The sequence below is a fragment of the Cornus florida genome, unplaced genomic scaffold (assembly GCF_030987335.1).
Source record: "Cornus florida cultivar Cherokee Brave unplaced genomic scaffold, ASM3098733v1 CherokeeBrave_3.0.0_Hap2_Chr02, whole genome shotgun sequence".
In the NCBI taxonomy this organism is placed as follows: Eukaryota; Viridiplantae; Streptophyta; class Magnoliopsida; order Cornales; family Cornaceae; genus Cornus; species Cornus florida.
The window spans coordinates 84,141,148-84,147,941 of record NW_026775572.1 but is presented as its reverse complement, the minus strand read 5'-3'; the positions used below and the strand labels follow the sequence as shown (position 1 = coordinate 84,147,941).

Genomic DNA, 6,794 nt, shown 5'->3' with positions numbered 1-6,794 from the left:
GGCCTCGTATAATTGCAGTATTAGAATTAAAAGTAGCGATATTGAAAAAAAAACATTTTAAACTATTATTTGGAAAGTGGGTCTAATAATTGGGATTGCTGCCATTGAAAGACGTTAAAACGTTTTTATTTTATAAGTTTTATTTTACATGTGTTTGGTAACAAAAGAAAAAGTAGTTTTGAATGACAATATTCTAGGCCATTAGAGCTTTTGAATGAAATTAAAAATTTTAATTTTTAAAAGACTAGAGGATTTATAATTTAAATAATTGTTTTTTCTCAGACAATTTTATCCCTTTTTATATTTTATAAAGACAATTTTATCTCTTATTATAAAATACTACTATTAGCAAATATAAGAGCATTTCATCAAAAAAATATTATTGTAAAATTAGTAATATAAGTGATTTAAATAATATTGTTGCCAAACCAAGTTTGAAAGTGTGAAATTTGTAACCAAAGGGGTCTTGTTCGGGGATCTTTGACCTTAAAATGGTTTTAATCCAAAGATCAAATAATAAAAGAGTGACTACACAAGAGAGGGGAGATGATCTATCTAGTTCAATAAATAGCTATTGACTCGCAAGTACAATTATAATTTACTCAAACCACATAAACTACATAAAAAAGAAAGAAAAAGAAAAATGAAGGCGTGCGAGCTCACCTCACCATAAATATAATCACCCTTTTATACATAAAACACCATACATCAAATTTTTGTTACCAAATATACTTCTAATTTATACACAAAACACCATACAACAAAACGTTATTTCTGTTTTAACTAAAAACAAAATGCCAAAAACAAAACTCGACAGGACCTTAATGTAACGGAAAGACATTTTTTGCTAATGTAATGAATAAAGTTATTAAAATATCCAATTTGCCCCTAACAGAAACAAGAAGACATTACCTCCACTAACCATCCCTACACTACGTGATCATCCTTCATCCCCTTTTATTTCACAATTAATACATGTAAATGAATCGATTCATTGCCTTTAGATATTTTGGAGGCAGAACAATCGCCTCCGCGTTTTGATCTATAAACAAAAATAGACATATGCAAATATATGTATACATATGTAAATCATTTTATTATATGTTGTTCAACTATTCGATACAAACTTGGAGAATTAGTTCGATGATAATACCTGGCATTCGGGGGGATAACGCTTGTTCTTTGTATTGGTGTTGGGGGTACTATATGATTGCCAGAACAAGAGACGTTTTTTCTCTTCACATCGACCAACTTTTAACCAAAACCCAAATTAACAAACAAGTTAATTAATGAAACCAAAGACTTAAAATCAGCTCCGAGCTAGAAAAATGATGAAGATGCGGACCAAATCCTTGATAACTACTGATAAATTGTTCGTTAACGAACACAATATGTGGCAACCTTGTGGGCGGGTGTGAGACACTAGTAGGCTAAGGGTGCACGAACCCATATCACCTAGGTAAGGTGAAGGTGAAATACTTATATGTGCTAATATTGTTTCTAAATGGTATGAGGCCTTTTGATCATAAAACATGATGAGCGCTGAAAAGTGCGCATTTAAACCCCTTAAACTTAGGTATTCTAGAACCTTTATCTATCTTATTTTCCCGCTTTAGATTGATTTTGTATTATTTCCATTTTCAGGTACTTATCCCCAAAATAAGCTAACTCAGCTAAATAAGAGCATAATTGAAGCAATCTTGAGATGAATCAAAGAAATGAGCAAAGTGGAAGCAAAAGGAAGCAAGTGGTGGAAATTCAGCAAGTTCGATCGATCTTATAAAATATTCGATCGATCGAAAGTTCATCGATTTCAACATTTCAAGATGGATCCAAGCTTTTTTGTCCTTATTCAAAGATCCCACAAAGTTCGATCGATCGAAAAGATTTCATCTTATCCAGTTGTACCACCCTACCTACCACATTTATCTCTTTTCCAAAAATATCTTCAAAATATCTCAGATTTGTCTTTATCCAAAAAGGCGCCGCCATAGAGGATCGATCCAGCTTAAGTTCGAAAGATCTCAGCCATGTTCGATCGATCTCACCACAAGTTCGATCGATCGAACTTCCCAAAGCGCAAGAAAATTTAATTTTCAGCTCATTAAAAGTTGTCTCATATCCAATCATTGGGGGGAATATTGGTGTACGAGCCCAGCTTATTGGGGGTGATATTTAACCTACATATATAAGGAATATGAGCCATATAATGAGGAGGACATATACATACACTAGACACACAATTTCCATATATTCTTAGTGAGGAAGAAAAGAAGAGGAGGCTAGAGACACGAGCTTGGAGTTCTTCCATCAACCAAGAAGAAGAGTAATCTTTACCATGGAGTTAGCCCTTGAGGGTTGGAGGACACCATCCATGAGTGGCTAGACATCCTCTTGGGGCTAGAGTTAGCCCTAAGCATGCTTTCTACATCTTGATTTATGTATTTTTGAGGGGATTTGTATTGTGATACATGTTTTGACACTTTTATATATATAGATTTTTTTTATTCAATGATTTGTGTGGTTTAATGCTTCCAATTGATCATTTCATTCTATCCATATGTCTATATATGCTAGAATAGATATTCATGTGTTTGTCTCTAGATTTTGTGTTATTAATGCATGTCTATGTGTATTAATGCTATAGATCTAGAGATTGTCAAGACATAGTGCTTAATGGAATGCTTTTGTGGTTTATTTGATGGTTCATAATCATTTCTTGATGGATTGTGCTTCTCTCTTAGTTTAATTAGTTTAATTTTATGTTATTAGCTTAATTGTAGTGTAGTTGTGGTTTAGATGTTAAATGGGAGGACAATCCATGCTTGTTATTTGATGTTCCATACTTATGAAAGCAAGTAGCATATGTCTCTAACCTTGTGATGTGTTTGGATTGTGAGCTTAAAGAAAGGATTAATGGGTTAGTTTGATATATTGTGCTATCCACCATGTTACTTAGATAATATATGCTTAATTTGTCATCCATGCTTGTTGAGACAACCACACGCACACACACACTAATGTTGCAATACATGTTTTCCCCCTCATTAATCATTCATTAAGAGTGTAGAAAAGCTATGCTTAGTGGTGATCTCTAAACCCCAAGATCTCTCTCTTATTTTCTCTCCATTAAATTTAATTGTTTACTTTAGTTTAAATTGCATCTTAGTGTAATTCAACCACCAACCAATCTTTTGATCACTCGGCCTACTAACCCTAATCTCGATTCCACAACGTAATTCAACCACCAATCCCTTGGGACGATCCCTACTCGCCCTAACTATATTTTTAGTGAAAGGTAGTAGTGGCAAATTATAAATGTAAAACTTGGCCACACTTACCATAGTCTAACACTCTCTTTTGCACAAACTTTGGGTTGACGACGACAACCACCAAGTTTTTGGGGCCATTGCCGGGGATTGATTGAAGGCAACATCGTATTTGTGGAATCAATTAGGAATTAGTACTCTTTTGATCGTGTTTTTACTTTATTTTCATTTTGGTTACTTATTGTGTTGGTTCTTGTTTGACTAGGTGCATTGAGCTAGAAGGTGAGCAAATGAGCATTTCAAGCAAGGAGCTAAGTAAAAGCAAGGAAAAAACTAAAATCTAAAATTTTTTTGCAAGGCTAAAATTGAAAATTGAATTGAAGTGCTAAAGGACCCTTTGTGAGCTCTTTCTTAACTTAATCTCTAGTTAAATCGTTGGCTCGCGTGGATGCTTGTATTTCAATTCTTAGATAAATCGTGAGCCCACATGGAGGCAATTTTATTTTTCTTTGCATATTGTTGATAGCATGGGAGTATGGGATCATTGTATGTGGAGGAAGTTTGTTGATAATTGATTTGTCGCGAAGGTGATGTGATTGTTCATTACTTGTTGCTTGTTGTGTTTTGTTGTGCATGCATGGTCGTAGATCATTGAAACCTACTCTTGTCCCTCTTAATTTTCATCTTGAATCCGTTGTTTGAAACCCTAGGGGAAGAGGTAGTTCTAGTCAATCCATTCTATCAATGGAAGGACATAATGAGGACTACGTGGAGGAACTTGGTCACATAGACCAACAAGGTATCCTCCACCCCATTGTGCACCATGATAACATGCAAGTACAATTAGGCATGCCGAGGCCATTCATTCACCCACCACAACAATAACGCCAAGTTCCATTGGGAATGCCAAGGCCAATCTATGCTCCACAACCTCTTATCATTCAAGGTAATCAAGGTGCCCATGTTGCATCTCCAATTGCTAATCCTCCCATTGCTTTAAGAGATCACTATGTGCCTAATGAATACAATGCACCCACATGCATTCAATTGCCACCATTTAGAGCACACCACTATGAGATCAAACCACAAACCATTCAAATGCTTCCTAACTAACATGGACTTCCAAGTGAAGAACCTTACAAGGATTTGGATGAGTTTCTTGAAGTATGTTCCACCGTGAGATACACGGATATGCCGGAAGAGGTCTTAAGGCTTAAATTTTTTCCAGTCACCCTTAAAAACAAGGCAAAATATTGGTTTAACAATCTTAGGCCTTTTTTAATAACTTCTTGGGCAGAAATGCAACAAGAGTTCTTAAAGAAATACTATCCGATTTCTAAGACCAATGCCATGAGAACCTCAATTCGAGAGTTTTCACATGGGGATGGGGAAACGTTCCATGAGGCATGGGAAAGATTCAATGAATTGCTTAGGAAGTGTCCACATCATGACATGCCCAAATGGCAATTAGTTCAATATTTCTTTGAGAGCTTATCAGACAATTACAAGGGCATGGTTGATGTTTCCATGGGTGGCTCTTACATTGATAGGCATGAGGATGACGTGTGGCGTCTTTAAGAGAGCATGAGTAGAAATTCTTTGCATCGAACTTTATCTTCTAAGAATGGTAGGAATTCAAGTAGAAGGAAGAGTGTTGGCTTACATCAAGTTGACCATTCGAATGAAATAGCCGCCGAGATGAAATCCTTATCTCAAAGGTTTGATCAATTCTTGATCAACCAAAACTCGGCAAATTAAGTATCTTCCATCCCCAACCATTCTCATCATGTATCCAATGAGACATGTATGACTTGTTCAAGTGTTTTACATTCTACTTTCAATTATCCCCATGAACATGTGCAAAGTGAGCATCATGAACAAGTCAATGCAGCTTTTGTTAATAAAGGGAACAATCCTTATGGCAATCATTATAATCCTAGTTGGAGGAATCACCGGAATTTCTCTTGGAGAAACCAAGGGGAAGGCTCAAACCTTCCCTAAGGTGGTTTCCAAGGGAAGTATGTTTCACCTCCGATGCAAAGCCAAGGTTCCCAAGGTTTTAGATCCTCATTTCAATCACAAGGAAATCAATTTTTTAATTCTCATTTTCCTAATCAACCATCATATTCTCAAGAAAATTCTAGGAGTCCCGCTTTTGAAGAGAAAGTTTTGACTGCTCTAGGCACTCTAGAGGCGAACACTCAATTGCTTCATTCTCATTCTCAATCCATTGCTAAGCTAGAAACCCAAGTAGGGCAAATAGCTAGTACTTTAAATGCTAGAGAGAAAGGGAAAATGTCTTTGAATGCCCCACCCAAGCAACAATGTGTTGTGGAGACTCATTCCTTATCAGAAGGTCATACAATAGAGCATGTCAATGCGGTGACTACCTTGAGAAGTGGGAAGATTGTGGACAACCAAATGGGCATATCCAATAAAGAGAGTGAACCGGTGCAACCCAAAGTTGACACTTGTCCCGTTTCTCATCCTATTCCTCCTTCATTGCATATGCATGATCTTTCAAATGAGAATATCTTGAAAAGTGATTTTGAAAAGAAAAATTTGTAAAATGATTTCAAAACTTCTTGTGTTGAAGAGACTTCAAAGAAAATTCCTGAAAAAGTTTTTGAGCCAAGAGCTTTGTAATACCCCTAGTTTTAAAAAAGGATAAAAGTGGAATTTTATTATTTATTTTATTGTTTTTGGGTGCTTATGTGGTTAGGTGATTGGTGATTTTTCATGATGTATTTTGAATTGAATTAAATTGGTTGTTTTAAGTGTTTTATTATTTATTGAGTTGATGGTTTTATTTAATTAAATTACTTGATAAATGGTATTTTTTTATGCTAATTGTATTTTTTATTTTTGAAATTTCTTGTTTTATTTGTTAAGGATTTATTTGTTATTTTAATGGAATAAATGGAATTAATTGGATTTTCATTAGTATTGTTAATTGTAATAATAGTATTAGGGTTTTGATATTTTTATGGGCTTGTCGATATAATTAATTAGGTTTTAAGTTTAGGGTTTTATTGACTTAGGATTTGGAATTAGTTGTAAATATATAACTTATACGTCTCTAGGGTTTGAGAACCCTATTCATGACACAGTGAAGGTAGAACATCATAACAGAGACTTGTGAGAAAACTGAACGTGAGAAAATTGAGCGATAGTAGTTAGGGTTTTGGCCAAGGATTGTAGGCCGGACCAAGGAGGAAGGTTGAGGGATGTTTGTGGGTTAAACCAAGAGTGGCAGAGGAGGTTCAATGGAACTAAGGTCGCCGGAAAAACCTAGGAAGAAGACGGTGAAAGGTTTCAGATCGAAACCTTAAAGAGGCAAGTTCTTTTCTTTTTCCTTCCCTTTGGATTGTGTTCTGTGCACCTAGATAATCTCTAGGGATTAATTTGACATTAATTTAACCATGCATGACTATTATATGTTAAGTTTGATTAACTGTTATCCGTGAAATTTATTTGTAATAGTTGTATCATGTATGATTGCATCTTCTCTGTTTTAGAGTAAAA

At 35.2% G+C, this 6,794-nt stretch overlaps 1 pseudogene; it reads right to left on the bottom strand.

Annotated features, from left to right (window-relative positions):
- Nucleotides 1-4,624: 4,624 nt before the first annotated feature.
- LOC132297794 (small nucleolar RNA R71) lies at nt 4,625-4,723 on the bottom strand (annotated as a pseudogene).
- Between the last annotated feature and the right edge of the window lie 2,071 nt (nt 4,724-6,794).